Below are 17,448 nucleotides of genomic sequence, written 5' to 3' on the forward strand. Positions count from 1 at the left end.
ACGGATCATTCCAATTATTTTAGTTAAATCGACATTACGGCTAGGAACAAGGAGGGACAACTCGCATTCGACTGCAGATCGAAAGGTCCTTGGTTCAAACCCGAGTTCCACCTGTAACAGCACGGATCATTCCGTTTATTTTAGTTAAATCGACATTACGGCCTTGAACAAGGGGGAATAGCTCAGTGGTAGAGCATTCGACTGCAGATCGAGAGGTCCTTGGTTCAAACCCGAGTTCCCCCTGTAACAGCACGGATCATTCCAATTATTTTAGTTAAATCGACATTACGGCTAGGAACAAGGAGGGATAACTCGCATTCGTCTGTAGATCGAGAGGTCCTCGGTTCAAACCCGAGTTCCCCCTGTAACAGCACGGATCATTCCAATTATTTTAGTTAAATCGACATTACGGCTACGAACAAGGAGGGATAACTCGCATTCGACTGCAGATTGAGAGGTCCTTGGTTTAAACCCGAGTTCCCCCTGTAACAGCACGGATCATTCCAATTATTTTAGTTAAATCGACATTACGGCTCTGAACAAGGGGGAATAGCTCAGTGGTAGAGCATTCGACTGCAGATCGAGAGGTCCTTGTATCAAACCCGAGTTCTCCCTGTAGTAGCACGGATCATTCCGTTTATTTTAGTTAAATCGACATTACGGCCCTTAACAAGGGGGAATAGTTAAGTGGTAGAGCATTCGATTGCAGATCGAGAGGTCCTTGGTTCAAACCGAGTTCCCCCTGTAACAGCACTGATCATTCTTTTTATTTTAGTTAAATCGACATTACGGCTAGGAACAAGGAGGGACAACTCGCATTCGACTGCAGATCGAAAGGTCCTTGGTTCAAACCCGAGTTCCCCCTGTAACAGCACGGATCATTCCAAATATTTTAGTTAAATCGACATTACGGCTAGGAACAAGGAGGGATAACTCGCATTCGACTGCAGATCGAAAGGTCCTTGGTTCAAACCCGAGTTCCCCCTGTAACAGCACGGATCATTCCGTTTATTTTATTTAAATCGACATTTTGGCTATGAACAAGGGGGATAGCTCAGTGGTAGAGCATTCGACTACAGATCGAGAGGTCCTTGGTTCAAACTCGAGTTCCCCCTGTAACAGCACTGATCATTCTTTTTATTTTAGTTAAATCGACATTACGGCTAGGAACAAGGAGATATAGCTCGCATTCGATTGCAGATCAAGAGGTCCTTGGTTCAAACCGAGTTCCCCCTGTAACAGCACTGATCATTCTTTTTATTTTAGTTAAATCGACATTACGGCTATGAACAAGGAGATATAGCTCGCATTCGACTGCAGATCGAGAGATTCTTGGTTCAAACCCGAGTTCCCCCTGTAACAGAACGGATCATTCCAATTATTTTAGTTAAATCGACATTACGGCTAGGAACAAGGAGGGATAACTCGCATTCGACTGCAGATCGAGAGGTCCTTGGTTCAAACCCGATTTACCCCTGTAACAGCACGGATCATTCCGTTTATTTTAGTTAAATCGACTTTGGGGCCTTGAACAAGGGGGAATAGCTCAGTGGTAGAGCATTCGACTGCAGATCGAGAGGCCCTTCTTTCCAACCGGAGTTCCCCCTGTAGTAGCACGGATCATTCCGTTTATTTTAGTTAAATCGACATTACGGCTCTGAACAAGGGGGAATAGCTCAGTGGTAGAGCATTCGACTGCAGATCGAGAGGTCCTTGTATCAAACCCGAGTTCTCCCTGTAGTAGCACGGATCATTCCGTTTATTTTAGTTAAATCGACATTACGGCCTTTAACAAGGGGGAATAGTTAAGTGGTAGAGCATTCGATTGCAGATCGAGAGATTCTTGGTTCAAACCCGAGTTCCCCCTGCAACAGCACGGATCATTCCAATTATTTTAGTTAAATCGACATTACGGCTAGGAACAAGGAGGGACAACTCGCATTCGACTGCAGATCGAAAGGTCCTTGGTTCAAACCCGAGTTCCCCCTGTAACAGCACGGATCATTCAGTTTATTATATTTAAAACGACATTACGACTATGAACAAGGGGGAGTAGCTCAGTGGTAGAGCATTCGACTGCAGATCGAGAGGTCCTTGGTTCAAACCGAGTTCCCCCTGTAACAGCACTGATCATTCTTTTTATTTTAGTTAAATCGACATTACGGCTATGAACAAGGAGATATAGCTCGCATTCGACTGCAGATCGAGAGATTCTTGGTTCAAACCCGAGTTCCCCCTGTAACAGCACGGATCATTCCAAATATTTTAGTTAAATCGACATTACGGCTAGGAACAAGGAGGGATAACTCGCATTCGACTGCAGATCGAAAGGTCCTTGGTTCAAACCCGAGTTCCCCCTGTAACAGCACGGATCATTCCGTTTATTTTATTTAAATCGACATTTTGGCTATGAACAAGGGGGATAGCTCTTTGGTAGAGCATTCGACTACAGATCGAGAGGTCCTTGGTTCAAACTCGAGTTCCCCCTGTAACAGCACTGATCATTCTTTTTATTTTAGTTAAATCGACATTACGGCTAGGAACAAGGAGATATAGCTCGCATTCGATTGCAGATCGAGAGGTCCTTGGTTCAAACCGAGTTCCCCCTGTAACAGCACTGATCATTCTTTTTATTTTAGTTAAATCGACATTACGGCTATGAACAAGGAGATATAGCTCGCATTCGACTGCAGATCGAGAGATTCTTGGTTCAAACCCGAGTTCCCCCTGTAACAGCACGGATCATTCCAATTATTTTAGTTAAATCGACATTACGGCTAGGAACAAGGAGGGACAACTCGCATTCGACTGCAGATCGAAAGGTCCTTGGTTCAAACCCGAGTTCCACCTGTAACAGCACGGATCATTCCGTTTATTTTATTTAAATCGACATTACGGCCTTGAACATGGGGGAATAGCTCAGTGGTAGAGCATTCGACTGCAGATCGAGAGGTCCTTGGTTCAAACCCGAGTTCCCCCTGTAACAGCACGGATCATTCCAATTATTTTAGTTAAATCGACATTACGGCTAGGAACAAGGAGGGATAACTCGCATTCGACTGTAGATCGAGAGGTCCTTGGTTCAAACCCGAGTTCCCCCTGTAACAGCACGGATCATTCCAATTATTTTAGTTAAATCGACATTACGGCTAGGAACAAGGAGGGATAACTCGCATTCGACTGCAGATTGAGAGGTCCTTGGTTTAAACCCGAGTTCCCCCTGTAACAGCACGGATCATTCCGTTTATTTTAGTTAAATCGACATTACGGCTAGGAACAAGGAGGGATAACTCGCATTCGACTGCAGATCGAGAGGTCCTTGGTTCAAACCCGATTTCCCCCTGTAACAGCACGGATCATTCCGTTTATTTTAGTTAAATCGACTTTGGGGCCTTGAACAAGGGGGAATAGCTCAGTGGTAGAGCATTCGACTGCAGATCGAGAGGTCCTTGTATCAAACCCGAGTTCTCCCTGTAGTAACACGGATCATTCCGTTTATTTTAGTTAAATCGACATTACGGCCTTTAACAAGGGGGAATAGTTAAGTGGTAGAGCATTCGATTGCAGATCGAGAGGTCCTTGGTTCAAACCGAGTTCCCCCTGTAACAGCACTGATCATTCTTTTTATTTTAGTTAAATCGACATTACGGCTATGAACAAGGAGATATAGCTCGCATTCGACTGCAGATCGAGAGATTCTTGGTTCAAACCCGAGTTCCCCCTGTAACAGCACGGATCATTCCAATTATTTTAGTTAAATCGACATTACGGCTAGGAACAAGGAGGGACAACTCGCATTCGACTGCAGATCGAAAGGTCCTTGGTTCAAACCCGAGTTCCCCCTGTAACAGCACGGATCATTCCAATTATTTTAGTTAAATCGACATTACGGCTAGGAACAAGGAGGGATAACTCGCATTCGACTGCAGATCGAAAGGTCCTTGGTTCAAACCCGAGTTCCCCCTGTAACAGCACGGATCATTCCAATTATTTTAGTTAAATCGACATTACGGCTAGGAACAAGGAGGGATAACTCGCATTCGACTGCAGATTGAGAGGTCCTTGGTTTAAACCCGAGTTCCCCCTGTAACAGCACGGATCATTCCGTTTATTTTAGTTAAATCGACATTACGGCTAGGAACAAGGAGGGATAACTCGCATTCGACTGCAGATCGAGAGGTCCTTGGTTCAAACCCGATTTCCCCCTGTAACAGCACGGATCATTCCGTTTATTTTAGTTAAATCGACTTTGGGGCCTTGAACAAGGGGGAATAGCTCAGTGGTAGAGCATTCGACTGCAGATCGAGAGGTCCTTGTATCAAACCCGAGTTCTCCCTGTAGTAACACGGATCATTCCGTTTATTTTAGTTAAATCGACATTACGGCCTTTAACAAGGGGGAATAGTTAAGTGGTAGAGCATTCGATTGCAGATCGAGAGGTCCTTGGTTCAAACCGAGTTCCCCCTGTAACAGCACTGATCATTCTTTTTATTTTAGTTAAATCGACATTACGGCTATGAACAAGGAGATATAGCTCGCATTCGACTGCAGATCGAGAGATTCTTGGTTCAAACCCGAGTTCCCCCTGTAACAGCACGGATCATTCCAATTATTTTAGTTAAATCGACATTACGGCTAGGAACAAGGAGGGACAACTCGCATTCGACTGCAGATCGAAAGGTCCTTGGTTCAAACCCGAGTTCCCCCTGTAACAGCACGGATCATTCCAATTATTTTAGTTAAATCGACATTACGGCTAGGAACAAGGAGGGACAACTCGCATTCGACTGCAGATCGAAAGGTCCTTGGTTCAAACCTGAGTTCCCCCTGTAACAGCACGGATCATTCAGTTTATTTTATTTAAAACGACGTTACGACTATGAACAAGGGGGAGTAGCTCAGTGGTAGAGCATTCGACTGCAGATCGAGAGGTCCTTGGTTCAAACCGAGTTCCCCCTGTAACAGCACTGATCATTCTTTTTATTTTAGTTAAATCGACATTACGGCTATGAACAAGGAGATATAGCTCGCATTCGACTGCAGATCGAGAGATTCTTGGTTCAAACCCGAGTTCCCCCTGTAACAGCACGGATCATTCCAATTATTTTAGTTAAATCGACATTACGGCTAGGAACAAGGAGGGACAACTCGCATTCGACTGCAGATCGAGAGATTCTTGGTTCAAACCCGAGTTCCCCCTGTAACAGCACGGATAATTCCAATTATTTTAGTTAAATCGACATTACGGCTAGGAACAAGGAGGGACAACTCGCATTCGACTGCAGATCGAGAGGTCCTTGGTTCAAACCCGAGTTCCCACTGTAACAGCACGGATCATTCCAATTATTTTAGTTAAATCGACATTACGGCTAGGAACAAGGAGGGATAACTCGCATTCGACTGTAGATCGAGAGGTCCTTGGTTCAAACCCGAGTTCCCCCTGTAACAGCACGGATCATTCCAATTATTTTAGTTAAATCGACATTACGGCTAGGAACAAGGAGGGATAACTCGCATTCGACTGCAGATTGAGAGGTCCTTGGTTTAAACCCGAGTTCCCCCTGTAACAGCACGGATCATTCCGTTTATTTTAGTTAAATCGACATTACGGCTAGGAACAAGGAGGGATAACTCGCATTCGACTGCAGATCGAGAGGTCCTTGGTTCAAACCCGATTTCCCCCTGTAACAGCACGGATCATTCCGTTTATTTTAGTTAAATCGACTTTGGGGCCTTGAACAAGGGGGAATAGCTCAGTGGTAGAGCATTCGACTGCAGATCGAGAGGTCCTTGTATCAAACCCGAGTTCTCCCTGTAGTAACACGGATCATTCCGTTTATTTTAGTTAAATCGACATTACGGCCTTTAACAAGGGGGAATAGTTAAGTGGTAGAGCATTCGATTGCAGATCGAGAGGTCCTTGGTTCAAACCGAGTTCCCCCTGTAACAGCACTGATCATTCTTTTTATTTTAGTTAAATCGACATTACGGCTATGAACAAGGAGATATAGCTCGCATTCGACTGCAGATCGAGAGATTCTTGGTTCAAACCCGAGTTCCCCCTGTAACAGCACGGATCATTCCAATTATTTTAGTTAAATCGACATTACGGCTAGGAACAAGGAGGGACAACTCGCATTCGACTGCAGATCGAAAGGTCCTTGGTTCAAACCCGAGTTCCCCCTGTAACAGCACGGATCATTCCGTTTATTTTATTTAAATCGACATTTTGGCTATGAACAAGGGGGATAGCTCAGTGGTAGAGCATTCGACTGCAGATCGAGAGGTCCTTGGTTCAAACCCGAGTTCCCCCTGTAACAGCACGGATCATTCCAATTATTTTAGTTAAATCGACATTACGGCTAGGAACAAGGAGGGATAACTCGCATTCGACTGCAGATCGAAAGGTCCTTGGTTCAAACCCGAGTTCCCCCTGTAACAGCACGGATCATTCCGTTTATTTTATTTAAATCGACATTTTGGCTATGAACAAGGGGGATAGCTCAGTGGTAGAGCATTCGACTACAGATCGAGAGGTCCTTGGTTCAAACTCGAGTTCCCCCTGTAACAGCACTGATCATTCTTTTTATTTTAGTTAAATCGACATTACGGCTATGAACAAGGAGATATAGCTCGCATTCGACTGCAGATCGAGAGATTCTTGGTTCAAACCCGAGTTCCCCCTGTAACAGCACGGATCATTCCAATTATTTTAGTTAAATCGACATTACGGCTAGGAACAAGGAGGGACAACTCGCATTCGACTGCAGATCGAAAGGTCCTTGGTTCAAACCCGAGTTCCCCCTGTAACAGCACGGATCATTCCAATTATTTTAGTTAAATCGACATTACGGCTAGGAACAAGGAGGGATAACTCGCATTCGACTGCAGATCGAAAGGTCCTTGGTTCAAACCCGAGTTCCCCCTGTAACAGCACGGATCATTCCGTTTATTTTATTTAAATCGACATTTTGGCTATGAACAAGGGGGATAGCTCAGTGGTAGAGCATTCGACCACAGATCGAGAGGTCCTTGGTTCAAACTCGAGTTCCCCCTGTAACAGCACTGATCATTCTTTTTATTTTAGTTAAATCGACATTACGGCTAGGAACAAGGAGATATAGCTCGCATTCGATTGCAGATCGAGAGGTCCTTGGTTCAAACCCGAGTTCCCCCTGTAACAGAACGGATCATTCCAATTATTTTAGTTAAATCGACATTACGGCTAGGAACAAGGAGGGATAACTCGCATTCGACTGTAGATCGAGAGGTCCTTGGTTCAAACCCGAGTTCCCCCTGTAACAGCACGGATCATTCCGTTTATTTTAGTTAAATCGACATTACGGCTAGGAACAAGGAGGGATAACTCGCATTCGACTACAGATCGAGAGGTCCTTGGTTCAAACTCGAGTTCCCCCTGTAACAGCACTGATCATTCTTTTTATTTTAGTTAAATCGACATTACGGCTAGGAACAAGGAGATATAGCTCGCATTCGATTGCAGATCGAGAGGTCCTTGGTTCAAACCGAGTTCCCCCTGTAACAGCACTGATCATTCTTTTTATTTTAGTTAAATCGACATTACGGCTATGAACAAGGAGATATAGCTCGCATTCGACTGCAGATCGAGAGATTCTTGGTTCAAACCCGAGTTCCCCCTGTAACAGCACGGATCATTCCAATTATTTTAGTTAAATCGACATTACGGCTAGGAACAAGGAGGGACAACTCGCATTCGACTGCAGATCGAAAGGTCCTTGGTTCAAACCCGAGTTCCACCTGTAACAGCACGGATCATTCCGTTTATTTTATTTAAATCGACATTACGGCCTTGAACATGGGGGAATAGCTCAGTGGTAGAGCATTCGACTGCAGATCGAGAGGTCCTTGGTTCAAACCCGAGTTCCCCCTGTAACAGCACGGATCATTCCAATTATTTTAGTTAAATCGACATTACGGCTAGGAACAAGGAGGGATAACTCGCATTCGACTGTAGATCGAGAGGTCCTTGGTTCAAACCCGAGTTCCCCCTGTAACAGCACGGATCATTCCAATTATTTTAGTTAAATCGACATTACGGCTAGGAACAAGGAGGGATAACTCGCATTCGACTGCAGATTGAGAGGTCCTTGGTTTAAACCCGAGTTCCCCCTGTAACTGCACGGATCATTCCGTTTATTTTAGTTAAATCGACATTACGGCTAGGAACAAGGAGGGATAACTCGCATTCGACTGCAGATCGAGAGGTCCTTGGTTCAAACCCGATTTCCCCCTGTAACAGCACGGATCATTCCGTTTATTTTAGTTAAATCGACTTTGGGGCCTTGAACAAGGGGGAATAGCTCAGTGGTAGAGCATTCGACTGCAGATCGAGAGGTCCTTGTATCAAACCCGAGTTCTCCCTGTAGTAACACGGATCATTCCGTTTATTTTAGTTAAATCGACATTACGGCCTTTAACAAGGGGGAATAGTTAAGTGGTAGAGCATTCGATTGCAGATCGAGAGGTCCTTGGTTCAAACCGAGTTCCCCCTGTAACAGCACTGATCATTCTTTTTATTTTAGTTAAATCGACATTACGGCTATGAACAAGGAGATATAGCTCGCATTCGACTGCAGATCGAGAGATTCTTGGTTCAAACCCGAGTTCCCCCTGTAACAGCACGGATCATTCCAATTATTTTAGTTAAATCGACATTACGGCTAGGAACAAGGAGGGACAACTCGCATTCGACTGCAGATCGAAAGGTCCTTGGTTCAAACCCGAGTTCCCCCTGTAACAGCACGGATCATTCCAATTATTTTAGTTAAATCGACATTACGGCTAGGAACAAGGAGGGATAACTCGCATTCGACTGCAGATCGAAAGGTCCTTGGTTCAAACCCGAGTTCCCCCTGTAACAGCACGGATCATTCCAATTATTTTAGTTAAATCGACATTACGGCTAGGAACAAGGAGGGACAACTCGCATTCGACTGCAGATCGAAAGGTCCTTGGTTCAAACCTGAGTTCCCCCTGTAACAGCACGGATCATTCAGTTTATTTTATTTAAAACGACGTTACGACTATGAACAAGGGGGAGTAGCTCAGTGGTAGAGCATTCGACTGCAGATCGAGAGGTCCTTGGTTCAAACCGAGTTCCCCCTGTAACAGCACTGATCATTCTTTTTATTTTAGTTAAATCGACATTACGGCTATGAACAAGGAGATATAGCTCGCATTCGACTGCAGATCGAGAGATTCTTGGTTCAAACCCGAGTTCCCCCTGTAACAGCACGGATCATTCCAATTATTTTAGTTAAATCGACATTACGGCTAGGAACAAGGAGGGACAACTCGCATTCGACTGCAGATCGAGAGATTCTTGGTTCAAACCCGAGTTCCCCCTGTAACAGCACGGATAATTCCAATTATTTTAGTTAAATCGACATTACGGCTAGGAACAAGGAGGGACAACTCGCATTCGACTGCAGATCGAGAGGTCCTTGGTTCAAACCCGAGTTCCCACTGTAACAGCACGGATCATTCCAATTATTTTAGTTAAATCGACATTACGGCTAGGAACAAGGAGGGATAACTCGCATTCGACTGTAGATCGAGAGGTCCTTGGTTCAAACCCGAGTTCCCCCTGTAACAGCACGGATCATTCCAATTATTTTAGTTAAATCGACATTACGGCTAGGAACAAGGAGGGATAACTCGCATTCGACTGCAGATTGAGAGGTCCTTGGTTTAAACCCGAGTTCCCCCTGTAACAGCACGGATCATTCCGTTTATTTTAGTTAAATCGACATTACGGCTAGGAACAAGGAGGGATAACTCGCATTCGACTGCAGATCGAGAGGTCCTTGGTTCAAACCCGATTTCCCCCTGTAACAGCACGGATCATTCCGTTTATTTTAGTTAAATCGACTTTGGGGCCTTGAACAAGGGGGAATAGCTCAGTGGTAGAGCATTCGACTGCAGATCGAGAGGTCCTTGTATCAAACCCGAGTTCTCCCTGTAGTAACACGGATCATTCCGTTTATTTTAGTTAAATCGACATTACGGCCTTTAACAAGGGGGAATAGTTAAGTGGTAGAGCATTCGATTGCAGATCGAGAGGTCCTTGGTTCAAACCGAGTTCCCCCTGTAACAGCACTGATCATTCTTTTTATTTTAGTTAAATCGACATTACGGCTATGAACAAGGAGATATAGCTCGCATTCGACTGCAGATCGAGAGATTCTTGGTTCAAACCCGAGTTCCCCCTGTAACAGCACGGATCATTCCAATTATTTTAGTTAAATCGACATTACGGCTAGGAACAAGGAGGGACAACTCGCATTCGACTGCAGATCGAAAGGTCCTTGGTTCAAACCCGAGTTCCCCCTGTAACAGCACGGATCATTCCGTTTATTTTATTTAAATCGACATTTTGGCTATGAACAAGGGGGATAGCTCAGTGGTAGAGCATTCGACTGCAGATCGAGAGGTCCTTGGTTCAAACCCGAGTTCCCCCTGTAACAGCACGGATCATTCCAATTATTTTAGTTAAATCGACATTACGGCTAGGAACAAGGAGGGACAACTCGCATTCGACTGCAGATCGAAAGGTCCTTGGTTCAAACCCGAGTTCCCCCTGTAACAGCACGGATCATTCCAATTATTTTAGTTAAATCGACATTACGGCTAGGAACAAGGAGGGATAACTCGCATTCGACTGCAGATCGAAAGGTCCTTGGTTCAAACCCGAGTTCCCCCTGTAACAGCACGGATCATTCCAATTATTTTAGTTAAATCGACATTACGGCTAGGAACAAGGAGGGATAACTCGCATTCGACTGCAGATTGAGAGGTCCTTGGTTTAAACCCGAGTTCCCCCTGTAACAGCACGGATCATTCCGTTTATTTTAGTTAAATCGACATTACGGCTAGGAACAAGGAGGGATAACTCGCATTCGACTGCAGATCGAGAGGTCCTTGGTTCAAACCCGATTTCCCCCTGTAACAGCACGGATCATTCCGTTTATTTTAGTTAAATCGACTTTGGGGCCTTGAACAAGGGGGAATAGCTCAGTGGTAGAGCATTCGACTGCAGATCGAGAGGTCCTTGTATCAAACCCGAGTTCTCCCTGTAGTAACACGGATCATTCCGTTTATTTTAGTTAAATCGACATTACGGCCTTTAACAAGGGGGAATAGTTAAGTGGTAGAGCATTCGATTGCAGATCGAGAGGTCCTTGGTTCAAACCGAGTTCCCCCTGTAACAGCACTGATCATTCTTTTTATTTTAGTTAAATCGACATTACGGCTATGAACAAGGAGATATAGCTCGCATTCGACTGCAGATCGAGAGATTCTTGGTTCAAACCCGAGTTCCCCCTGTAACAGCACGGATCATTCCAATTATTTTAGTTAAATCGACATTACGGCTAGGAACAAGGAGGGACAACTCGCATTCGACTGCAGATCGAAAGGTCCTTGGTTCAAACCCGAGTTCCCCCTGTAACAGCACGGATCATTCCAATTATTTTAGTTAAATCGACATTACGGCTAGGAACAAGGAGGGACAACTCGCATTCGACTGCAGATCGAAAGGTCCTTGGTTCAAACCTGAGTTCCCCCTGTAACAGCACGGATCATTCAGTTTATTTTATTTAAAACGACGTTACGACTATGAACAAGGGGGAGTAGCTCAGTGGTAGAGCATTCGACTGCAGATCGAGAGGTCCTTGGTTCAAACCGAGTTCCCCCTGTAACAGCACTGATCATTCTTTTTATTTTAGTTAAATCGACATTACGGCTATGAACAAGGAGATATAGCTCGCATTCGACTGCAGATCGAGAGATTCTTGGTTCAAACCCGAGTTCCCCCTGTAACAGCACGGATCATTCCAATTATTTTAGTTAAATCGACATTACGGCTAGGAACAAGGAGGGACAACTCGCATTCGACTGCAGATCGAGAGATTCTTGGTTCAAACCCGAGTTCCCCCTGTAACAGCACGGATAATTCCAATTATTTTAGTTAAATCGACATTACGGCTAGGAACAAGGAGGGACAACTCGCATTCGACTGCAGATCGAGAGGTCCTTGGTTCAAACCCGAGTTCCCACTGTAACAGCACGGATCATTCCAATTATTTTAGTTAAATCGACATTACGGCTAGGAACAAGGAGGGATAACTCGCATTCGACTGTAGATCGAGAGGTCCTTGGTTCAAACCCGAGTTCCCCCTGTAACAGCACGGATCATTCCAATTATTTTAGTTAAATCGACATTACGGCTAGGAACAAGGAGGGATAACTCGCATTCGACTGCAGATTGAGAGGTCCTTGGTTTAAACCCGAGTTCCCCCTGTAACAGCACGGATCATTCCGTTTATTTTAGTTAAATCGACATTACGGCTAGGAACAAGGAGGGATAACTCGCATTCGACTGCAGATCGAGAGGTCCTTGGTTCAAACCCGATTTCCCCCTGTAACAGCACGGATCATTCCGTTTATTTTAGTTAAATCGACTTTGGGGCCTTGAACAAGGGGGAATAGCTCAGTGGTAGAGCATTCGACTGCAGATCGAGAGGTCCTTGTATCAAACCCGAGTTCTCCCTGTAGTAACACGGATCATTCCGTTTATTTTAGTTAAATCGACATTACGGCCTTTAACAAGGGGGAATAGTTAAGTGGTAGAGCATTCGATTGCAGATCGAGAGGTCCTTGGTTCAAACCGAGTTCCCCCTGTAACAGCACTGATCATTCTTTTTATTTTAGTTAAATCGACATTACGGCTATGAACAAGGAGATATAGCTCGCATTCGACTGCAGATCGAGAGATTCTTGGTTCAAACCCGAGTTCCCCCTGTAACAGCACGGATCATTCCAATTATTTTAGTTAAATCGACATTACGGCTAGGAACAAGGAGGGACAACTCGCATTCGACTGCAGATCGAAAGGTCCTTGGTTCAAACCCGAGTTCCCCCTGTAACAGCACGGATCATTCCGTTTATTTTATTTAAATCGACATTTTGGCTATGAACAAGGGGGATAGCTCAGTGGTAGAGCATTCGACTGCAGATCGAGAGGTCCTTGGTTCAAACCCGAGTTCCCCCTGTAACAGCACGGATCATTCCAATTATTTTAGTTAAATCGACATTACGGCTAGGAACAAGGAGGGATAACTCGCATTCGACTGCAGATCGAAAGGTCCTTGGTTCAAACCCGAGTTCCCCCTGTAACAGCACGGATCATTCCGTTTATTTTATTTAAATCGACATTTTGGCTATGAACAAGGGGGATAGCTCAGTGGTAGAGCATTCGACTACAGATCGAGAGGTCCTTGGTTCAAACTCGAGTTCCCCCTGTAACAGCACTGATCATTCTTTTTATTTTAGTTAAATCGACATTACGGCTATGAACAAGGAGATATAGCTCGCATTCGACTGCAGATCGAGAGATTCTTGGTTCAAACCCGAGTTCCCCCTGTAACAGCACGGATCATTCCAATTATTTTAGTTAAATCGACATTACGGCTAGGAACAAGGAGGGACAACTCGCATTCGACTGCAGATCGAAAGGTCCTTGGTTCAAACCCGAGTTCCCCCTGTAACAGCACGGATCATTCCAATTATTTTAGTTAAATCGACATTACGGCTAGGAACAAGGAGGGATAACTCGCATTCGACTGCAGATCGAAAGGTCCTTGGTTCAAACCCGAGTTCCCCCTGTAACAGCACGGATCATTCCGTTTATTTTATTTAAATCGACATTTTGGCTATGAACAAGGGGGATAGCTCAGTGGTAGAGCATTCGACCACAGATCGAGAGGTCCTTGGTTCAAACTCGAGTTCCCCCTGTAACAGCACTGATCATTCTTTTTATTTTAGTTAAATCGACATTACGGCTAGGAACAAGGAGATATAGCTCGCATTCGATTGCAGATCGAGAGGTCCTTGGTTCAAACCCGAGTTCCCCCTGTAACAGAACGGATCATTCCAATTATTTTAGTTAAATCGACATTACGGCTAGGAACAAGGAGGGATAACTCGCATTCGACTGTAGATCGAGAGGTCCTTGGTTCAAACCCGAGTTCCCCCTGTAACAGCACGGATCATTCCGTTTATTTTAGTTAAATCGACATTACGGCTAGGAACAAGGAGGGATAACTCGCATTCGACTGCAGATCGAGAGGTCCTTGGTTCAAACCCGATTTCCCCCTGTAACAGCACGGATCATTCCGTTTATTTTAGTTAAATCGACTTTGGGGCCTTGAACAAGGGGGAATAGCTCAGTGGTAGAGCATTCGACTGCAGATCGAGAGGTCCTTGGTTCAAACCCGAGTTCCCCCTGTAACAGCACGGATCATTCCAATTATTTTAGTTAAATCGACATTACGGCTAGGAACAAGGAGGGATAACTCGCATTCGACTGCAGATCGAGAGGTCCTTGGTTCAAACCCGATTTCCCCCTGTAACAGCACGGATCATTCTGTTTATTTTAGTTAAATCGACTTTGGGGCCTTGAACAAGGGGGAATAGCTCAGTGGTAGAGCATTCGACTGCAGATCGAGAGGTCCTTGTATCAAACCCGAGTTCTCCCTGTAGTAACACGGATCATTCCGTTTATTTTAGTTAAATCGACATTACGGCCTTTAACAAGGGGGAATAGTTAAGTGGTAGAGCATTCGATTGCAGATCGAGAGGTCCTTGGTTCAAACCGAGTTCCCCCTGTAACAGCACTGATCATTCTTTTTATTTTAGTTAAATCGACATTACGGCTATGAACAAGGAGATATAGCTCGCATTCGACTGCAGATCGAGAGATTCTTGGTTCAAACCCGAGTTCCCCCTGTAACAGCACGGATCATTCCAATTATTTTAGTTAAATCGACATTACGGCTAGGAACAAGGAGGGACAACTCGCATTCGACTGCAGATCGAAAGGTCCTTGGTTCAAACCCGAGTTTCCCCTGTAACAGCACGGATCATTCCAATTATTTTAGTTAAATCGACATTACGGCTAGGAACAAGGAGGGACAACTCGCATTCGACTGCAGATCGAAAGGTCCTTGGTTCAAACCTGAGTTCCCCCTGTAACAGCACGGATCATTCAGTTTATTTTATTTAAAACGACGTTACGACTATGAACAAGGGGGAGTAGCTCAGTGGTAGAGCATTCGACTGCAGATCGAGAGGTCCTTGGTTCAAACCGAGTTCCCCCTGTAACAGCACTGATCATTCTTTTTATTTTAGTTAAATCGACATTACGGCTATGAACAAGGAGATATAGCTCGCATTCGACTGCAGATCGAGAGATTCTTGGTTCAAACCCGAGTTCCCCCTGTAACAGCACGGATCATTCCAATTATTTTAGTTAAATCGACATTACGGCTAGGAACAAGGAGGGACAACTCGCATTCGACTGCAGACCGAGAGATTCTTGGTTCAAACCCGAGTTCCCCCTGTAACAGCACGGATAATTCCAATTATTTTAGTTAAATCGACATTACGGCTAGGAACAAGGAGGGACAACTCGCATTCGACTGCAGATCGAGAGGTCCTTGGTTCAAACCCGAGTTCCCACTGTAACAGCACGGATCATTCCAATTATTTTAGTTAAATCGACATTACGGCTAGGAACAAGGAGGGATAACTCGCATTCGACTGTAGATCGAGAGGTCCTTGGTTCAAACCCGAGTTCCCCCTGTAACAGCACGGATCATTCCAATTATTTTAGTTAAATCGACATTACGGCTAGGAACAAGGAGGGATAACTCGCATTCGACTGCAGATTGAGAGGTCCTTGGTTTAAACCCGAGTTCCCCCTGTAACAGCACGGATCATTCCGTTTATTTTAGTTAAATCGACATTACGGCTAGGAACAAGGAGGGATAACTCGCATTCGACTGCAGATCGAGAGGTCCTTGGTTCAAACCCGATTTCCCCCTGTAACAGCACGGATCATTCCGTTTATTTTAGTTAAATCGACTTTGGGGCCTTGAACAAGGGGGAATAGCTCAGTGGTAGAGCATTCGACTGCAGATCGAGAGGTCCTTGTATCAAACCCGAGTTCTCCCTGTAGTAACACGGATCATTCCGTTTATTTTAGTTAAATCGACATTACGGCCTTTAACAAGGGGGAATAGTTAAGTGGTAGAGCATTCGATTGCAGATCGAGAGGTCCTTGGTTCAAACCGAGTTCCCCCTGTAACAGCACTGATCATTCTTTTTATTTTAGTTAAATCGACATTACGGCTATGAACAAGGAGATATAGCTCGCATTCGACTGCAGATCGAGAGATTCTTGGTTCAAACCCGAGTTCCCCCTGTAACAGCACGGATCATTCCAATTATTTTAGTTAAATCGACATTACGGCTAGGAACAAGGAGGGACAACTCGCATTCGACTGCAGATCGAAAGGTCCTTGGTTCAAACCCGAGTTCCCCCTGTAACAGCACGGATCATTCCGTTTATTTTATTTAAATCGACATTTTGGCTATGAACAAGGGGGATAGCTCAGTGGTAGAGCATTCGACTGCAGATCGAGAGGTCCTTGGTTCAAACCCGAGTTCCCCCTGTAACAGCACGGATCATTCCAATTATTTTAGTTAAATCGACATTACGGCTAGGAACAAGGAGGGATAACTCGCATTCGACTGCAGATCGAAAGGTCCTTGGTTCAAACCCGAGTTCCCCCTGTAACAGCACGGATCATTCCGTTTATTTTATTTAAATCGACATTTTGGCTATGAACAAGGGGGATAGCTCAGTGGTAGAGCATTCGACTACAGATCGAGAGGTCCTTGGTTCAAACTCGAGTTCCCCCTGTAACAGCACTGATCATTCTTTTTATTTTAGTTAAATCGACATTACGGCTATGAACAAGGAGATATAGCTCGCATTCGACTGCAGATCGAGAGATTCTTGGTTCAAACCCGAGTTCCCCCTGTAACAGCACGGATCATTCCAATTATTTTAGTTAAATCGACATTACGGCTAGGAACAAGGAGGGATAACTCGCATTCGACTGCAGATCGAAAGGTCCTTGGTTCAAACCCGAGTTCCCCCTGTAACAGCACGGATCATTCCGTTTATTTTATTTAAATCGACATTTTGGCTATGAACAAGGGGGATAGCTCAGTGGTAGAGCATTCGACTACAGATCGAGAGGTCCTTGGTTCAAACTCGAGTTCCCCCTGTAACAGCACTGATCATTCTTTTTATTTTAGTTAAATCGACATTACGGCTAGGAACAAGGAGATATAGCTCGCATTCGATTGCAGATCGAGAGGTCCTTGGTTCAAACCCGAGTTCCCCCTGTAACAGAACGGATCATTCCAATTATTTTAGTTAAATCGACATTACGGCTAGGAACAAGGAGGGATAACTCGCATTCGACTGTAGATCGAGAGGTCCTTGGTTCAAACCCGAGTTCCCCCTGTAACAGCACGGATCATTCCGTTTATTTT

The 17,448-nt window shown here is 44.8% G+C and overlaps 15 non-coding genes across 15 annotated transcripts; all 15 read left to right on the forward strand.

Annotated features, from left to right (window-relative positions):
* Positions 1-171: 171 nt before the first annotated feature.
* On the forward strand, positions 172-243 carry TRNAC-GCA (transfer RNA cysteine (anticodon GCA)). The gene has a single exon. It is a non-coding gene; the product is annotated as a tRNA-Cys (tRNA).
* An 800-nt stretch (positions 244-1,043) lies between these two features.
* On the forward strand, positions 1,044-1,115 carry TRNAC-ACA (transfer RNA cysteine (anticodon ACA)). The gene has a single exon. It is a non-coding gene; the product is annotated as a tRNA-Cys (tRNA).
* Positions 1,116-2,908: 1,793 nt separating this feature from the next.
* On the forward strand, positions 2,909-2,980 carry TRNAC-GCA (transfer RNA cysteine (anticodon GCA)). Its single transcript has one exon. It is a non-coding gene; the product is annotated as a tRNA-Cys (tRNA).
* Positions 2,981-6,242: 3,262 nt separating this feature from the next.
* On the forward strand, positions 6,243-6,314 carry TRNAC-GCA (transfer RNA cysteine (anticodon GCA)). The gene has a single exon. It is a non-coding gene; the product is annotated as a tRNA-Cys (tRNA).
* A 178-nt stretch (positions 6,315-6,492) lies between these two features.
* Positions 6,493-6,564, forward strand: TRNAC-ACA (transfer RNA cysteine (anticodon ACA)). The gene has a single exon. It is a non-coding gene; the product is annotated as a tRNA-Cys (tRNA).
* A 420-nt stretch (positions 6,565-6,984) lies between these two features.
* On the forward strand, positions 6,985-7,056 carry TRNAC-ACA (transfer RNA cysteine (anticodon ACA)). The gene has a single exon. It is a non-coding gene; the product is annotated as a tRNA-Cys (tRNA).
* Positions 7,057-7,839: 783 nt separating this feature from the next.
* Positions 7,840-7,911, forward strand: TRNAC-GCA (transfer RNA cysteine (anticodon GCA)). Its single transcript has one exon. It is a non-coding gene; the product is annotated as a tRNA-Cys (tRNA).
* A 2,519-nt stretch (positions 7,912-10,430) lies between these two features.
* On the forward strand, positions 10,431-10,502 carry TRNAC-GCA (transfer RNA cysteine (anticodon GCA)). Its single transcript has one exon. It is a non-coding gene; the product is annotated as a tRNA-Cys (tRNA).
* A 2,519-nt stretch (positions 10,503-13,021) lies between these two features.
* TRNAC-GCA (transfer RNA cysteine (anticodon GCA)) lies at positions 13,022-13,093 on the forward strand. The gene has a single exon. It is a non-coding gene; the product is annotated as a tRNA-Cys (tRNA).
* Positions 13,094-13,271: 178 nt separating this feature from the next.
* On the forward strand, positions 13,272-13,343 carry TRNAC-ACA (transfer RNA cysteine (anticodon ACA)). The gene has a single exon. It is a non-coding gene; the product is annotated as a tRNA-Cys (tRNA).
* A 420-nt stretch (positions 13,344-13,763) lies between these two features.
* Positions 13,764-13,835, forward strand: TRNAC-ACA (transfer RNA cysteine (anticodon ACA)). Its single transcript has one exon. It is a non-coding gene; the product is annotated as a tRNA-Cys (tRNA).
* Positions 13,836-14,256: 421 nt separating this feature from the next.
* On the forward strand, positions 14,257-14,328 carry TRNAC-GCA (transfer RNA cysteine (anticodon GCA)). The gene has a single exon. It is a non-coding gene; the product is annotated as a tRNA-Cys (tRNA).
* A 2,156-nt stretch (positions 14,329-16,484) lies between these two features.
* TRNAC-GCA (transfer RNA cysteine (anticodon GCA)) lies at positions 16,485-16,556 on the forward strand. Its single transcript has one exon. It is a non-coding gene; the product is annotated as a tRNA-Cys (tRNA).
* A 178-nt stretch (positions 16,557-16,734) lies between these two features.
* TRNAC-ACA (transfer RNA cysteine (anticodon ACA)) lies at positions 16,735-16,806 on the forward strand. Its single transcript has one exon. It is a non-coding gene; the product is annotated as a tRNA-Cys (tRNA).
* Positions 16,807-17,105: 299 nt separating this feature from the next.
* On the forward strand, positions 17,106-17,177 carry TRNAC-ACA (transfer RNA cysteine (anticodon ACA)). Its single transcript has one exon. It is a non-coding gene; the product is annotated as a tRNA-Cys (tRNA).
* Positions 17,178-17,448: the final 271 nt, after the last annotated feature.

The sequence above is a fragment of the Phalangium opilio genome, unplaced genomic scaffold, assembly GCF_054372755.1.
Source record: "Phalangium opilio isolate 3A_F unplaced genomic scaffold, DU_Popi_V2 ptg000078l_1, whole genome shotgun sequence".
Lineage (NCBI taxonomy): Eukaryota > Metazoa > Arthropoda > Arachnida > Opiliones > Phalangiidae > Phalangium > Phalangium opilio.